We start from the raw sequence: 18,922 nt of genomic DNA on the forward strand, positions 1-18,922 counted from the left end.
TCTTTTTCCTGGGGATTGTCTTGCTCCCTGTCTCCTCTACAATATCATGGACCTCCGTCCATAGTTCATCAGGCACTCTGTCTATTGGATCTCGTCCCTTAAATCTATTCATCACTTCCACTGTATAATGATAAGGAATTTGATTTAGATTGAGAACCTCTATACAGTCAGCAAAAACAAGAATGGAAACTGACTGTGGCTCAGATCATGTACTCTTTATTGCCAAATTCAGGCTTAAATTGAAGAAAGTGGGGAAAGTCACCAAACCATTCAGGTATGACCTAAATCAAATCCCTTATGATTATGACCAACCTAGATAGCATATTAAAAAGCAGAGACATTACTTTGCCCACAAAGGTCCATCTCGTCAAGGCGATGGTTTTTCCAGTAGTCATATATGGATGTGAATGTTGGACTATAAAGAAATCTGAGCACTGAAGAATTGATGCTTTTGAACTGTGGTGTTGGAAAAGACTCTTGAGAGTCCCTTGGACTGCAAGGAGATCCAACCAGTTCTTCCTAAAGGAGATCAGTCCTGGGTATTCATTGGAAGGACTGATGTTGAAACTGAAACTTCAATACTTTGGCCATCTGATGCAAAAAGCTGACTCATTTGAAAAGACCCTGATGCTGGGAAAGATTGAAGGCAGGAGGAGAAGGGAACAACAGAGGATGAGATGATTGGATGGCATCACCTACTCAATGGCATGAGTTTGAGTAAATTCCAGGAGTTGGTGATGGACAGGGAGGCCTGGCATTCTGTGGTCCATGGGGTTGCGAAGAGTCAGACATGACCGAGAAACTGACCTGAACTGAAATGAACTGACAGACCATATCATATACATATGATTTGGTTATTTAAGATGGCAAAGGCAATATTTTATTCAATTATCAGACTGATGTACCATCTCTGTTATCTATGTGTCGGGTAACTTAATACACTTAAACAATCTACTATATAACTTCTGTCAGAAACTTGGAAAGACACTGGTATTCAAACAAGGTATTATAAGTATTTACTCTTGTTTTCTACATTGTTTAAGCATAAGTTTGCATTAAGTCATGTTGCAGAAACATGCATGTTTGGGCCTTTTCTTTCTGCCAACTTCTCCTTTTTCTGTCTATTTCCCACCTCACTTCCCACTCTGCTTTATAGAACCACAACTTTCAACATGCACTTGGCTTCAGTGTCAGAGTACTGTAAGGAATGTGGAACATCTCTATACTGCTTGTAAATTGCTATGGGGGACATTATGGAGCTCACTGTTATTATATAAAGATCCTTTTGACAAATTCATCTTCGAACTCAGGGATAGGAAAGTTTGCCTCTGTTGATGAACTGGTGTGCTTTCTTTTTAAGAAAATGATAGCCCTGTAATCCATCATATTGTCTCTTTGCTTCAGCTATTAGGACTGTATGCACTAAGACTTGGCCCAGTGATAGCTGTGTCCCTCGGGTAGGATTTCCTGCCTGTGTTCTTACTCTGATTTTCCCCTTTAGCGTTTTTTTTTTTTTTTTCTCATTATTTTGTCGTAACAGTTTTTGATCTTTATCTCTGCATTTTAAAAATCATTTTTTCTGCTTAGGATGGAGAAGGAAATGGCAACCCATTCCAGTTTTCTTGCCTGGAGAATTCCATGGAAGGAGGAGCCTGGTAGGCTAAGTCGGACATGACTGGGTGATTTCACTTTCACTTTTCTGCTTAAGATTAGGTGAGGGTGTAAATGAGTTAACAAAATTGTATGTGTTTGCAAGTCTCTGAATTAATGCATGTGTTCATGTGTATGTATTATGTTGTATGTATATGAGGAAAAGAGAGAGATAATTGAAAAAGAGATATATTTCTCCAAGATTTGCAGACTACTTTTCATTCCTTATCTTCATGTAATCAAAATAAAATTATCCAAACTTCAGGGTGACCATGACATTGTGCTAAATATATACAGAAGAAAATATATAAATTTTCTCATATATATATATATATCTACATTGTGTAGATATGTACAGAAGAAAATATAATGAAAATCTGAATTTGTGAGATGGAAGATGATAAAAATACATGTATGCTTAAAACTGACCAGATTCTGTTTAAAGAATTTCAAAGCTTTTCATAATACATAAGAAAGTGATTGGAGAGATCAACCAGGCTATATTACTCAAATACATAGGTAACATTTTCCAGTTAAATTAAGGTGAAAGAGGAGAGTGAAAAAATTTGGCTTAAAACTCAACATTCAGAAAACGAAGATCATGGCATCTGGTCCCATCATTTCATGGGAAATAGATGGGGAAACAGTGGAAACAGTGTCAGACTATTTTTGGGGGCTCCAGAATCACTGCAGATGGTGTCTGCAGCCATGAAATTAAAAGACACTTACTCCTTGGAAGAAAAGTTATGACCAATCTAGATAGCATATTCAAAAGCAGAGACATTACTTTGCCAACAAAGGTCCGTCTAGTCAAGGCTATGGTTTTTCCTGTGGTCATGTATGGATGTGAGAGTTGGACTGTGAAGAAAGCTGAGTGCCAAAGAATTGATGCTTTTGAACTGTGGTATTGGAGAAGACTCTTGAGAGTCCCTTGGACTGCAAGGAGATCCAACCAGTCCATTCTAAAGGAGATCAGCCCTGGGATTTCTTTGGAAGGAGTGATGCTAAAGCTGAAACTCCAATACTTTGGCCGCTTCGTGTGAAGAGTTGACTCACTGGAAAAGACTCTGATGCTGGGAGGGATTGGGGGCAGGAGGAGAAGGGGATGACAGAGGATGAGATGGCTGGATGGCATCACTGACTTGATGGACGTGAGTCTCAGTGAACTCTGGGAGTTGGTGATGGACAGGGAGGCCTGGCATGCGGCGATTAATGGGGTCACAAAGAGTCGGATATGACTGAGCGACTGAACTGAACTGAAATATCTAATTGACATGTAATTAGATTATAGTAAAGTTCATGCTAACATGGATAGGGCCCTGAGTTTAATCAATCCTTAATCTATTAGTGTTATTACTTCTAAAGAATTCAGCATTGTTGCTTTTACTTAAGAATGAAAATCACCCCCACTAATTTAATGTAAACATTTGCTTATAGCTGATAGCTGTTTACTACTGAAAGTTAGTACCTTTTGACCACTTTCATCCAGTTATAAAATAAGATAAAATTACAGCATGGTGATTATAGCTAATAATACATTTATATTTGAAAATTACTTAGTATCTTAAAATGTAATCATCACAAGAAAAAAATATGTAACTATATAAGGTGGTAGAAATTAACTAGACTTATCTGGTGATCATTTTACAGTATATACAAATATTGTATACTTGAAACTAATATAATGTTCTATGTCAATTATGTGTGTGTGTGTGTGCGCCAGTCGTGTCTGACTCTGTGACCCCGTGGACTATATCCTGCCAGGCTCCTCTGTCCATGGAATTTTCCAGGCAAAAATCCTGGAGTGGTTTGTCATTTCCTTCTCCAGTGGATCTTCCCAACCCAGGGATCAAACCTGTATCTCTTGCATGTCCTGCATTGGCAGGCAGATTCTTTACTACTGAGTCACCTGGGAAGCATATAATATGTCAGTTATATCTCAATTAAAAAGATGTTTACTAATGTTTTAATTTCAAAAATGTACATTTTTTGAAAATGTGATATATAATTTTTGTTAAGTGGCTTCACAATGCACTCTCTTAAAGAGTTGCCTGAGAATCCAAAATGTTTTCGAAAAGAGAACAGTTGAAAAGAGTTAGTAGGGTCAGGTAGGGTAATACTGGAATTAACAGGCAGGTGGAGGGATCCAGGCTCCTGGTTTGTACCATTTTATGATTAACAGAGGGTCAACTCCATTTGCTGTTAAACCAGGCACTGCAAGGAAAGAGGTGCTGGCATTTTAGGAATGTGTAATTTCATGAAACACAGTGAAACTTGTCTCTCTCCCACCCCTCTTCACAGCATCTGCTTTCTCACGGTTTGTTTAATTTTGGAGGAGGTGCCTAATCCTTTCTCACAACCTTCAACACCGCAGCTGGTCAGGAATGAATTGGTGAACGAATACATGATAAACTATCAAAGTTTACAGGGATTGAAAGGACTACCTTCTGGAAAGTATTTGTATTTGCCTAGAAAAACCCGATATATGGAACCCTGGAAGACTCAGTGCAATGATTTCTGGTGGTCAGTATTTAAGCCCCATGACAGATCAGAGACTAACGGTGGTGCAAGAGAGATTTCTGTGAAGGATTCACCAGGAAACATATACGGAAGTGTCTGGGCCTGCTCTCAAGTCTGTCATTCTGGAAATATGGATTTTGACTAATATTTAATCTAGAAAAAAATATACCATTAATATTAGAGACAACATATTTTGGGGAAAAAATTAACACTAGCTTTAATAACTAGCATGCTCCTACAAAACACAATGCACTTCCTTTAAAAAAAAATTTATAACCCAGGTCACCAATGAAAATATTGGAAAATTTCACATTCTCTCTCCCCTTAGGTTTGGAAATTCTGTATCATCTTCTTCATTTCACCAATTTGGCAGTATATTTTTCCTCCTAGATTTGAAATAAAATACTAAAGCATTCAAAAAATTCATTCATCAGTTATCCTTTTTTCTTTCTTTAGAAAACGATTAACCTCCTTTTCATTGATTTTACTGCCTCACTTTCAAATCAGCTTAACTGTATTTGTTTTTCATGGTTCAGTGTGCAGGAATGAGCAATGATTTCCTTCATCAACCATCCACCTAAAACTTATTTTGCTTATTAGTCAGTATAAATTGTTTTCTTGCCAAAACATAGCATATCAGAAAGGAAGAACTTATTGCCCACTTTCATGCTACTTCGTTTTCACTAGTCCAGTACAGAAGTGTAAAAATACTGGTGTCTCATGCACTATAGCATGAGCACAGACTGTTATTGCAGAGTTCCAAATTCTCTTTAATTTAGCAGCATTCACTTTTTGTTGCCTTATCTCCTATTTGTCTCAATCATGAATCATTCCCTCCAGCTTATATGGATTGCTTCCTTAATTTGACTTTTATGTCTGCATTACACTTCATAAACATATTCTTTCTGTTACCACTTCCTAAACACCCTCCTCATCTATATATGTAGAAATGAAACTTTTTCTAATTACTTTTCTATAACCTTTAGTTTGAACTATTCTTATGACTTCTGTCCTTTGAAATTTGATAATAGATTTTTGTATATTGCATCCTTGCTCTATGTTCTTAAATGCTTATTAGTTCATTCTATTCCACCAGTAATATTGAGTATTTTCCATATGCCAGATGCTATATTATGAACAGAGGATACTAAAAAGAGAAAGACACAATCCCTGTCTTTGAAAGCTTATGGTTAAGAGGTAGTTACGAACATTTAAACACATAATTAGTGTTCAATGTCATCTAAACAATAAGAGAGGCATTCATAAAGTACTAATGAGACCCAGAGATGTGTCATGGATGTCATAGATTATCTTCATCAAGATGATGATATCTGAGTTGGGTCTTGAAGGATGAATTGTTTGAAAGGCAGAAGCAGCATTAATAACTGAGGTTTTACAGAGGAACAAAAGAGCTTTGCATATTTGGGTGACAGGGATCAACAATCCCTTATTCACAATTCTACAGTCTCCAAACTTTTATAAACTCTGAGTTTTTCCTAACTCTTTTGGTATCTGTCCATCAATCCTGATCTGATTTGATTTTAGGTCAGGAGAACCTTACCTGAACTGGCATGAGATGAATACGTTTCCTTTATTGCAGGTGTATTGATGTGTTTCATTATATGACATTACTCAAGGACTTCCCTAGTGGCTCAGATGGTAAAGCCCCTACCTACAGTGCGGGAGACCTGGGTTCGATTCCTGGGACGGGAAGATCCCCTGGAGAAGGAAATGGCAACCCACTCCAGTACCCTCGCCTAGAAAATCCCATGGACAGAGGAGTCTGGTGGGCTACAGCCCACAGGGTCACAAAGAGTGGGAGACGACTGAGCGACTTCTCTTCAGGATCTTTTTCAGATGTCAGTAATCTAAAGTTGGATACTGAATTACTTTTATAAGATCTGAAACATTCTACATTTTAAGACATATCTGTGCTACCAACGTTGAATAAGAGAATGCAGGGATATTGGAGGAAATTCTAATGGATGTTAAGGTGGAGTGAAAAAGAGGAAACTGGAAAGATAGTTTGGAGCCAGACTGTATAGGATACTTTATTCCAGGGTTACTCAGTTGGACTTGAACCTATAAACACAGGAAAAAGTATGCATGAAAAGCCTGACCTTACGTGATTTTTTTAAACAATTCTTTGTCTTTAAATTTTATTTTCTTTAGGTTTTTAAAAAAATATTAATTTTATGGTTTTGGTTGTGCTTGGTCTTCATTGCTGCACAAGGACTTTCTCCAGTTGTGGAGAGTAGAGGCTACTCTCTAGTTGCTGTGCATGGGCTTCTCTTTGGGTGGCTTCTCTTGTTTCGGAGCACAGTTCTAGGCACTTGTGCTTCAGTAGCTGCAGCACCCAGGCTCAGTACTTGTGGCAACACGGGCTTAGTTGCCTGGAGGCATTTGGAATCTTCCCAGACCAGGGATTGAACCCATGTTCTCTGCATTAGCAGGCAGATTCTTATCCACTGTACCACCATAGAAGTCTCTGACATTACATGATTTTCAGGACTTTTGTCATATTCTTATTTTATACTTCAGCAAGAACATCATGTTCTTCCCGAAAATTTGTCTGCCTTCACAGGTAGTACTGATCACTTGCTTCTGTTTCCAGTGGCTTTATGAAAAGTGTTGTTGTGATGTGGCACATTGTGTTATATAGTTTACTTGGTTTGTTTCTCCATTTAATTAAAATGTAAACTCTATCAGGACTGTTTACTACAATTGATTCAGCTGCTCTTGTTTGTTTCTTTATTTGCAATGTTGTATTTGTTTATTGGCTTGTCCTCCTAGTTTGTTTGGGCTGCTCTAATAAATTACCATAGACTGGGTGGCTTATATACAACATAAATTTATTTCTCACAGTTCTAGACACTGAGAATTTCATGATAATAGCAGTAGCAGATTTCATGTCTGGTTAGGGCCTGCTTCCTGTTTCACAGATGGCTGTCTTCTCTCTGTATCCTCACATGGGAGAAGGAGCAAGAGAGCTCTCTGAGGTCTGTTTCATAAAGTCACTAATCCCATTCATGAAGGACCCACCCTCATGACCTAAGCACTCCCACAGCCCCCTCCCCATCCATTAAATCCCATTATGTTGGGAATTACATTTTAGCTTGTGAATTTTGGGAGGATACAAATATTCAGTCTACAGTACTTATTTACAATTTACTTTGTTCCAAAATGATTTTAGACAGCTTGGACTATTTCTCAATAACTTTGTTTTGAATTTGTTAATTAAAATAAATGTTGCATTTATAGTTCTCTTACAAAGTACCAGGTATGTTATACAGGTTTACAAAAATTAGAAAAATTATTTAATATAATCCTTACAATGATTTTATGATATTTGTTGTTCATTTGCTAAGTCATGTCTAACTCTTTGGGGACATGAACTGTAGCATGAACTGTAGCATGCCAGGCTTCCCTGTCCTTAACCATCTCCTGGAGTTTGCTCTAACTCATGTATATTAAGTTGCTGATGCCATCCAAGCATCTCATCCTCTGTCATCCCCTTCTCCTCCTGCCTTCAATCTTTTTCAGCATTCAGGGTCTTTTATGAGATAGGTACTATTATTTTTAAGTTTGTAAGTTGAGGAAATTGATGCTCAGTTCAGTTCAGTTGCTCGGTCGTGTCCGACTCTTTGCAACGCCATGAACTGCAGCATGCCAAGCCTCCCTGTCCATCACCAACTCCTGGAGTTCACTCAAACTCACGTCCATTGAGTCGGTGATGCCATCCAGCCATCTCATCCTCTGTCGTCCCCTTCTCCTCCTGCCCCCAATCCCTGCCAGCATCAGAGTCTTTTCCAATGAGTCAACTCTTCGCATGAGGAGGCCAAAGTATTGGAGTTTCAGCTTTAGTATCAGTCCTTCCAATGAACATCCAGGGCTGATCTCCTTTAGAATGGCCTGGTTGGATCTCCTTGCAGTCCAAGGGACTCTCAAGAGTCTTCTCCAACACCACAGTTCATAGCATCAATTCTTTGGTGCTCAGCTTTCTTCACTGTCCAGATTTCACGTCCATACATGACTACTGGAAAAACCATAGCCTTAACTAGACAGACCTTTGTTGGCAAAGTAATGTCTCTGCTTTTGAATATGCTATCTAGGTTGGTCATAACTTTCCTTCCAAGGAGTAAGCGTCTTTTAATTTCATGGCTGCAGTCACCATCTGCAGTGATTTTGGAGCCCCCAAAAATAAAGTCTGACACTGTTTCCACTGTTTTCCCATCTATTTCCCATGAAGTGATGGGACCAGATGCCATGATCTTCGTTTTCTGAATGTTGACCTTTAAGCCAACTTTTTCACTCTCCTCTTTCACTTTCATCAAGAGGCTTTTTAGTTCCTCTTCACTTTCTGCCATGAGGGTGATATCATCTGCATATCTGAGGTTATTTTGATATTTCTCCCGGCAATCTTGATTCCAGCTTGTGTTTCTTCCAGTCTAGCATTTCTCATGATGCACTCTGCGTATAAGTTAAATAAGCAGGGTGACAATATACAGCCTTGACGTACTCCTTTTCCTATCTGGAACCAGTCTGTTGTTCCATGTCCAGTTCTAACTCTTGCTTCCTGACCTGCATATAGGTTTCTCAAGAGGCAGATCAGGTGGTCTGGTATTCCTATTTATTTCAGAATTTTCCACAGTTTATTGTGATCCACACAGTCAAAGGCTTTGGCATAGTCAATAAAGCAGAAATAGATGTTTTTCTGGAACTCTCTTGCTTTTTTGATGATCCAGTGGATGTTGGCAATTTGATCTCTGGATCGTTCAGAGAGGTCAATTAATTTGCATAAGGCCATATACCTAGTAGTTGTTAAAGCTTTAGCTTTTCATCTTAGCCACTAACCACACTGCCTCCAGGTAAATGAACTCTACGTTCCAGGTGTGAAAGTGAAAGTGTTAGTCACTCAGTGCCATCCAACTCTTTGTGACCCCATTGACTATAATAGTCTGCCAGGCTCCTCTCTCCACAGAATTCTCCAGGCAAGAATACTGGAATGGGTCGCCATACTACTTAGCAAAATGTTTCACATGTAATGTGTTCTCAAGATAGGTTTATTGATAAACTGGATGAACAAAATTTGATGTTTTGTAATAACAATTTGCAGGCTTTCCCAGTGGCTCTGTTGGTAAAGAATCTGCCTGCAATGCAGGAGACCCAGGTTTGAGCCCTGGGTAGGGAAGATCCCTGGGAGAAGGAAATGGCAACCCACTGCAGTATTCTTGTCTGGAAAATCCCCATGGACAGAGGAAGCTGGCAGACTGCAGTCCATGGGATCACAAAGAGGTGGGCATGACAGCAATAAGCACACAGCACACAATAACAACTTGTCTGAACTTGCAAAATGACCTTCTATCAGTGACTTCATGTGACTTCATTCTGAGTGCCACATTTGGGATAGTGAAGGCAGATCCTGCAGGAACATTCTATAATATATATAAATAGGTTTACTTTTTAAAAGCACATGTAAGGGACTTCACTGGTAGTCCAGTGACTAAGATTCCAAGTTCCCAATGCAGGGAGCCAAGATCCAATCCCTAGTTAGGTAACTAGATCCCTCATGCCACAAGGAAGAGTTTATATGCCACAAATAAAGAACCTGCGTACCACAGTGAAGATTGAAGATCCTGGGTACTGCAACTAAGATCCAGTGCAGCCAAGTAAATAAATACTAAAAAAAATAAAAATAATAAAAACACATGCAATTCATGCTCATCATAAAAAATTGAAAAATATTACATCAAAAAAGTGAAACTTCCTTAATTTCCTTCTGTGAATTGCATTCCTCAGAGTCTATTTCTCCCAGCAGCTTAGCATGTGCACTGATATATGGCATTGACATGTACTTTAATACACATCAGTTCAGTTCAGTTCAGTTGCTCAGTCGTGTCTGACTCTTTGCGACCCCATGAATCGCAGCACGCCAGGCCTCCCTGTCCATCACCAACTCCCGGAAAAAATAGTTTTATACATACATATATAAGAGTGTTGATTTAAGTGTCTTTAGTCATCTTAGTCAAGTTGATTTAACATAATTTATTCATATATCAAAATTATGGTGGCCATAACTGTTAAAAATTTTAGTAGCCTCCTAGAAAGAAATGCTCAGGGTTCTTTCCATTGGTAGAAATGAAATACCTGTGTAACACCTACTTTTTAAAAAGTATTATTTGGTAATTCTCTTCTTTGTGAAGTAAAATGCTTTACATTATAAGACAGTGTGAGAAGTAGTAGGAGTTAGTCATGGATTAATTTAGTATGCTTTTTAATGATTTGCAAGAAGGGACAGAAAAAGCACTTAATTAAATTTACAGATGATGCTAAATTGGGAGATGTTAAGAGTGTCCGTGAGGACAGATATTTAAAGAAGGTAGAAATATGTGAAAGAAATAGCAAAATGAAATTTAGATTGCAAAAAATTTAATTGAATGTGTTAAAGGCTTATTAATCAGTCCATCCATTACTCATGGGAAGTGGAAGGAGGCATAATGACTTCTGCTTTTATAATGTTGCATGGCTGCAAAACTCAGATCACACCAAAACTAAGCAATCTTTGTTCACATCCATGCCAATGTACCTTGTGAGTCTCCTAAAATAATTAACTTCACAAGTTACCTACTGTTCTTTTTAGGTCACTTTAAGTTTTTTCATTCTAGAGAAAAAGCTAGAAGGAAATTAATGCTTACTGTAGCCTTCCTGTTGATGGTCATTTTATTTACATGGATTACCTCACATAGTTCTCACAAGAGAACTGTGAGAAGAAGATACAGTTTTAACATTTTTGTTTGTTATTTATTTTTATTTCAGTTTATATCTGAATTTGACAATTTATTTTCTGATATGACATATTCTCCTAGAATCAGACTTGCATGTGCACTCACATTAAAATATCTATACATATTCAAATATGTAAAAAAACTGAACAAATTCTTATTTTAATTAAATTTTTAAAATTAAAATGCAGTGCTACACTAGTTACCACTCATAAGCAAATGAGCGATTCCTAAATGAGTCCAATTATGCAGAGAGAACCATGGAGGGTTGTGCTGATGAACTACAGTAATAATGACATGTGTCCATAGTTTGTTGTTGTGTCTATGCCAGGCATTTGTGAAATATCTATTCATCAGGCAATACTTAGTGAAAATGTGTTTAGTCATTATAACAAGGTATATGCAAATGAGCTTCCCATGAGACTTTGCAACAAACATTTAATTAGCTATACAAAGAAACAGTTAAATATACAAACACACATTACAGAAAATTGGCTAGTGTGCATTGTTAAATTTATGCACGTAATTCCTAAATAGCAACATTTAATAATGTATGTCTTTATCATATGCTTATAGTAGAAATGTGCAGTTTCACTTGAAAATTAATTTTGTTGAAAATCTCATATCCTCCTTTTCTTACTATAAAAAATCAGAAATATACTGAGTAACATAAGTTGGATATTTTTAGTATTTCATTTACCAATAAGGATAGTAAAAATATTAAAACTGAAATAATGTATTTATCAAGTTGATTGAGAAAGGAGAAATACATAGAATAATGTATATTAGGGAGGTAGATGAAAAATATTAGTTATCGTTATTCATCATAGTAATACTGATCTCTATTTTAAAAATTATTCATTCAAAAATGCTTCCATTAAAATTTTCAGTTTATTTACTCACTAAAATAGACACACATTTCCTTTCTTACAGTCAAAACTCATTAATAATATTTGTAGTTTGGCTATTAGTTAAATGTCAGGAAAATCTCTTTCATGAACCTGGATCTTTAAAAACTTCTTTTATATTTTCTTGCTTTAAATTATAAAGGTATTCTTTATGAGCATATTCAAAATAAAATTTAAATTTTACTATTCTGTAATCATTACACTTTTTCATATCTTTTAAAGAATCTATATTAGTTTTTATTATTACAGTTTTATGTTTGCTATTCACATAATGTTGACAAAGTGTTAACAAACAACATTGTATATCTCATTATTCTGTAATAATATACTTAAAAACACACTCAGAATACTCTTTTTTTGGCATTTAAAATGCAATCAGTTGTTATAACAAGGATAGAAGTTCACAAGCAAGTCTTTCAATTTTGAATATTAACTCCTATTCAATGCGATTCAGAAATATTTTTCTTTAAAGAGGAGTCATTTTATTTTCTAGACAATCAGGAAGAGTTACCAGGTGTAGCAGCTGACCAGATAGCCTTCCGATACCATTTGCATCTCTGAAGCCCCCAAGGGCAAAAAAGGAGGCTTTTAATTGGTGATTCAACTTTAGCGGAAACATGCATTTAGGAAATGAGGACTCCACTGCTGTCTTCACACCACGCAAGCCAGCTCCTGTTGTCATGGTGATCTTCTATAGCATGCTAGAGCCAGTGATGTGGAAAAACAAGATGGCTTCCTCATTTATTTAGCCTTAAAGAAAGTTGTAGATTTTAGCAAGTGATTATTGAATTGAAAATCTTTATTTTTTAAGACAGGTGATAATTAATATATGTGAAAAATTTTGGTTTGGATAAAATTTAGTTGTCTCCAAAATTTCCCAGATTATTAATGTTTTCTAGGTAAAGGAATGATTTCCCTTTTAAAAATATAAATGTCTTAAAACACTACCTTCTCATGGAGCTATGCTTCAGATTTTAGCTCATGTATGATTTCAATTAATTTTGGATTGCCATGAGGGTTGTAGAATGACATGTTGTATGTAGATTTTATCCTTTAAGAATAAACTGCCTCAGTGACTTCAATGCTTATTAAGGAGCTCTACATCTGAAAGAGACCTTGAGTTTCATGTTGGACCACAGTAACATAGGAAAAATGCAGAAAAGAATCAGCTCAGCCATCAAAAAGTGAGAAAGAAGCTCCTTGTTACTCCTATGTGACTTTTCAATTGCCAATTTAAAAATGATATAGGTAATAATCTGAATGGCTTCTTGATAAGTACTTAGAGGCAAAACAATCTTTCCATTTTGAGCAGTTTGCCTTTTCACTGAATGGAGAAAAATTTCTAAAATTTTGTAAGCACCAGGAGAGATGAAAGAATTATGATGCAAATGTTTTAAAATTAATGAAGTAGTTGTTCACACTACATTTTGTTATGAAAACAAGCACAACGGAAAGCAATACAGGCCAACATTTCCCCTGAAGCACAATATGTATTTCTAATATTGCTCTATAATTACACAATAATTATATTGCAGAGTGCATGTGACCTATGATAAGTTTGTTATTGGTTTATTTGATTCACTTTTAGGAATGTGGTGCTTGAATTGGGTTTTATATCTGTTGCTACCCCTTATATTAATCAATTTGATAAATACCTATTGTGTTCAATATAGATGTTGATATCAAAAACTGCATGACTTCAAATATACCACTTTCCAAAGTGCTCTTTGGGGCACTTGTGTTTTGGGTAAGGTTAGTATATTTTGTGTGATCAAGAAGTTTTAAGTACAATTAGTTTGGAAAAAGTTACCTTTTTTTTTTCCACTCTTTTGACAATTCAGAATGGAATTACTTGTTAAGGGTAGACAGAAATTCTATAGCAGAGAGACCTATTTAACGTTTCCCAAATCTTTTTGAATTACTTCACTTTGACCCCTCAAAGAATATTTGATTACATTTGTGGTACACTACTATGGGTTTGAGAAACAGAATTAGGAACCCTTATTTTCACAAGAGAAATTCTGACATTGTCAAAGGTCTGATTTTGTTTTCCTCATGACTCTGGTAATCTTCACTCTTAACATGCGTAATCCTGACCACTGAGGTTTCTAGCGAATGTTTACACTGCCAGTGTGAGTGAAAGTCCCTACACTGAGGCTATGCCCTGGTCTGAAATCTCACATTTATTTTCACTCTTCCCACCGTCTTTTCTTTACAACTTCCTTGGCAAAAGTGGTGGCAATGTTTTGTTAAGGGAAAAAGAAAAAAGAGGCTTGGGGATATTTTGGCCCATCATAAATTTTATTTTAGCATCTCTGGCTATAATTACCACGTTGCTGCATGGCAAAGTAAGCTAATGGAGGTAAAAGGTTATGTAAGGGAAACAAAGCTATGGACAATTCACTTAGCAGGAGTTGAGCAAGAGCTCGCAATAAATATATATGTACCCTGATAGCATACGTGTGTCATGACAATGGAAAGTGTGCAATACTGAAGCTGTAAATATTTGCATGAAATTTATTAGCATGTAATGTCACAGGCGGAGAAGGGGATGACAGAGAATGAGATGGCTGGATGGCATCACTGACTTGATAGACATGGGTTCGAGTGAACTCCGGGAGTTGGTGATGGACAGGGAGGCCTGGCGTGCTGCGATTCATGGAGTCGCAAAGAGTTGGACACGACTGAGCGACTGAACTGAACTGAACTGAATGTCCTAAACTGAAATTTGAACATCTGGAATTGCAAAGTAAACCTACAATTTTTTGTGAGAACAGAAATAGCAATTATTCTATAACATAAGATGACACCATCTTGTGAAAGTTTTGCTAGTGTTTTTGTGTTGTTGTTGATTTTGGGATTTAAATGAGGGGTAGTTTTTCCACTAGATGAAATGATTCCGGTGTATATAGTTCTGCCTTTTTTTTTTTTTTTTTTTGAGAAAGACAATCCAATATCTTTCTTTTGGCCCTTTCTGATGTATGTATGTATGTATTTAAATCTATATTTCAACCTCATTTTTTTCCCAGAGTTTATGGAAGAGTGTAAATGCAGCTGCCTGGGTTCACCCCCTGATTTGGAAGGGTGTAACTCCACCAAGGTGAGGAGACATTGCAAGTGTCATTTACTTAGGGGAGAGGAGAGATGCTGAGTTAGATTACATGATCTGAGAGCTCTCCTCCTTGGATTACTTGTATGCACTGAAACATTTATGGAGCACAAAGTACACAGGCAAGATGGAAAACCTAAGATGATGAGATACATAAAAAGACTAGAACAGTCAGTGAAGAAAGAGGCCAAGGTGAAATAAACAGGCAGGTGGGTGACAGGGCAGAAGTGTGAGGTAAGAAGGACAGGGAGGATAATGGTTCACAGGCAGAAAGGTAAGAGTTCTCTGAGTCAAACATGGACTTCAATGTGTAAAACACTTTCTTGGGTCCTCAGTGATTTTCCTCCCAATGAAATCAGCAGAGACTTGGCACCGAGGTGTCAATTTCCTGTTCACAAGCCCATGTAACTTCCCGGCTTTTGCCCCGACATTTGCCATCTTCCCTGTGGGAGTTGTCAGCTCAGGTAATTCCTGTTGAATATCCTAATTACTGTCATTTTCCCCTATAACTCGGCTCATTTTGGGGTCCAGGAAAAAGAACAGTACGGAAACCAGGAAAAGATTATTTTCAACGTGTTAGCAAGAAGCCGCCTGCCTGTATGTAAAAAAGTCACCCAAGCTATACTGTACTCAGAGGTTCTCACAAAAACTGCTGTTTTCTGATTTCATCTTAAAATTTTTTACCTCCTTAGTCTTACTGTCTTGGTAATTTTCTTAATATTTGTAGTCTTTCCAACATTGTTTATCCCAAATTCTGTAGGAATAAAGCAGTCTTCTAAGCGATGTTTACCATAGCATTGGCCGAACACCCTCTTTTTCTTTGAGATGTATGTGAACAGGAGAAAGAATTTAAGTTTGTTTCATTTTCCTTTAACATAAGAACTTGCAGCAGACTGACTGTTGAGTTTTTAAAAAAGGATTTCCCCCTTCCCCCCAAGAAACTCATGTTTTCCCAGCAGTGAAGAAAATGAGTTATGTGCACAACTGTTCAAATTTACCTCATCACATCAGAATCAGATGGGGGTGGGGAAAGGAATCATCTTGCTATGAATAACCAGGAAGTGAGTTTTTACAGGCAATAGTTCAGAAAGAAAATTGTAACTGCAAATTAGTTGGTTTTAGAAAAAATGGAAAAAGAAAATGTTGTGTTACTCATGGAGATAAGGTTGCAACTATGTCAGGTCTATTTAAAACAAGTTGCTTCTTTTTAAATTTTGTTTTCCCCAGATTATATTCATAAATTACTCCTTGAATCAACTACATAGAAAGCAACTGACAACTGATTTTCATGAAGCCTAGCAGTTAAAATCTTATTATTTTTCTTAGTCCCCCTTCTGATTTCTCAAAAAAAGAACATTTATTTAGACTTTATTAATAAATTCACTTCTAGTTTAGCTGCTTACTTCTTGATGCTTGAATAGACTTAAAAAATATGACTATTGACTCAGCTTCACCTGAACTGAACATCCAACTATAGATCTAATTAAAAAGTTTGAATGGCATCAAGTCAAATTGGGAAAAATTACTCAGTTGATGGCAGAGAGAAGTAGAAGTCCTAGAAAAGCAGGTAAACTTCAAAACCAGTCTTTTAGACTTCAATTCAGAGAAGGGTATTTTTTCAAACCTTTTAATTTAACTCAAATGCCTTATATGTCAATGAAATGTGATATTCTCTTTAAGAGCATTAGGTTGAATATAAAGAAACTTTGAAAGTCTCCAGGGAGACCTTTCATTAGTGGTTTTTTTTACAACATCTGGCTAGTGACTTTTAACAGGCTGAAATTAGTATCTTTTCCTTTTCAATTTTCTATGCTAAAACTATTAGAAAGATTACCTGTGGTTTAGAAAACTAAACAAAACTCATACTACACGTTTGTTCTTAATGTATCCTTTGTAGTACATGTGGAATATAAAAGCAGTTTTTATGGTCTGAAAAAAATTTGAATTTGTAGTCAAAGTATAAGTAGCCCTCTCTGCTGGCCAGGATAGTAGGGTATGAATTAGCCTGGGAGCTCTGCCCAGTTGGGGCACTCTCCAGTGTGTGATAATTTTGTAAAACAATCAAAATCTTCTTCCTTAAAGAGTTTTGATCTAAAGCATATAAGTAGAGGTATTGCAATAAGATTGACATACAGATATGCAGAGAGAAGGCCACAAACAGAAATCATGGAAAGATAGATACCAGCGGTATTCAGCAGCCATAGCAGAGAGAAGACTTAGTCAGCAGTAGTAGAAATAGTGAAAGCAGCAGAAGGAGAAAAAGAACAGATCTGTTATCATAACAGTGGATCACTGGAGTTAAGAGCAGTGATTACCATATGGGAAGTACTACCAAATTAATGCTTGCTTTATTTCCCAAGCTCATTTGCAATTAGTGAATAAGTTTTGGCCAGTGGTGTCTAGGCAGAAATGTGATGTGGCAGCCTCTGGGAAACTTCCTTACTAGAGAGCATGTGTGAAGTGTTAACTGCTCTCTAACCAAACCACCTCAGTTGTAAATGTTACCATTTAGACCACTGGAGCTCTGCTATAGGAAACAATGAGAATTAAGCAGCTTGAGTGTGATATTGGGCCACCTACCCAGGTATTTGTTTGAGGGAGAGCTAAAATTCTATTTTGATTGCATTGCTGTCTCCTCCCCCATCTTCCACTCTTGATTCTTTCAGTCAATCAAATCTTAGTTCAGTGACACACTCATGTCCGACTCTTTGTGAACCCATGGACTGCAGCATGCCAGCCTTGTCTGTTCATCACCAACTCCTAGAGCTGCTTCAAACTCCTGTCCATTGAGTCGGTGATGTCATCCAATCATCTCATCCTCTGTTGTCCCCTTCTCCTCCTGCCTTCAATCTTTCCCAGCATCAGGGTCTTTTCCAAGGAGTCCACTCTTCGCATCAGGTGGCCAAAGTATTGGAGTATCAGCTTCAGCCTCAGTCCTTCCAATGAATATTCAGGACTGATTTTCTTTAGGGCTGGTTGGATCTCCTTGCAGTCCAAGGGACTCTCAAGAGTCTTCTCCAACACCACAGTTCAAAAGCATCAATTCTTCAGTGCTCAGTTTCTTTATGGTCCAACTCTCACATCCATACATGACTTTGGGGAAAACCATAGCTTTGACCAGACAGACTTTTGTCAAAAAGTAATATCTCTGTTTTTTTAATATGCTGTCTAAAATGGTAGTTTTTCTTCCAAGGAGCAAGCATCTTTTAATTTCATGGCTGCAGTCACCATCTGCAGTGATTTTGGAGCCCAAGAAGATAAAGTCTGTCATGGTTTCCATTGTTTCCCCATCTATTTGCCATGAAGTGATGGGTCCGGATGCCATGAGCTTAGTTTTCTGAATGTTGAGTTTTAATCCAGCTTTTTCACTCTCCTCTTTCACTTTCATCAAGAGGCTCTTTAGTTCCTCTTCGCTTTCTGCCATAAGTGTGGTGTCATCTGCACCACCACTGATGTTTCTCCTGGCAATCTTGATTCCAGCTTGTGCTTCATCCAGCCCAGCATTTCACTTGATGTACACTGCATGTAAGTTAAATAAGCAAGGCGACAATATACAGCCTTGTTGTACTCCTTTCCCAATTTGGAACCAGTCCATTGTTCCATTGGAGAAGGCAATGGCACCCCACTCTAGTACTCTTGCCTGGAAAATCCCATGGATGGAGGAGCCTGGTAGGCTGTAGTCCATGGGGTCGCTAAGAGTTGGACACGACTGAGTGACTTTCTTTTCACTTTTCTCTTTCATGCATTGGAGAAGGAAATGGCAACCCACTCCAGTGTTCTTGCCTGGAGAATCCCAGGGGCGGGGGAGCCTGGTGGGCTTCTGTTTATGGGGTCGCACAGAGTTTTACACGACTGAAGCAACTTGGCGGCAGCAGCATTGTTCCATGTCTGGTTCTAACTGTTGCTTCTTGACCTGCATACAGATTTCTCAGGAGTCAGGTAAGGTGGTCTGG

At 37.5% G+C, this 18,922-nt stretch overlaps 1 long non-coding RNA gene across 1 annotated transcript in view; it reads left to right on the forward strand.

The window, feature by feature from the left end:
* Positions 1-1,221: 1,221 nt before the first annotated feature.
* Positions 1,222-18,922, forward strand: part of LOC133254457 (uncharacterized) — a 78,695-nt gene continuing 60,994 nt past the window's right edge. Inside the window, exon 1 of the long non-coding RNA XR_009738675.1 lies at positions 1,222-1,713. This is a non-coding gene — a long non-coding RNA (uncharacterized LOC133254457). The remainder of the gene's footprint in view (positions 1,714-18,922) is intronic.

The sequence above is a fragment of the Bos javanicus genome, chromosome 9 (assembly GCF_032452875.1).
Source record: "Bos javanicus breed banteng chromosome 9, ARS-OSU_banteng_1.0, whole genome shotgun sequence".
In the NCBI taxonomy this organism is placed as follows: domain Eukaryota; kingdom Metazoa; phylum Chordata; class Mammalia; order Artiodactyla; family Bovidae; genus Bos; species Bos javanicus.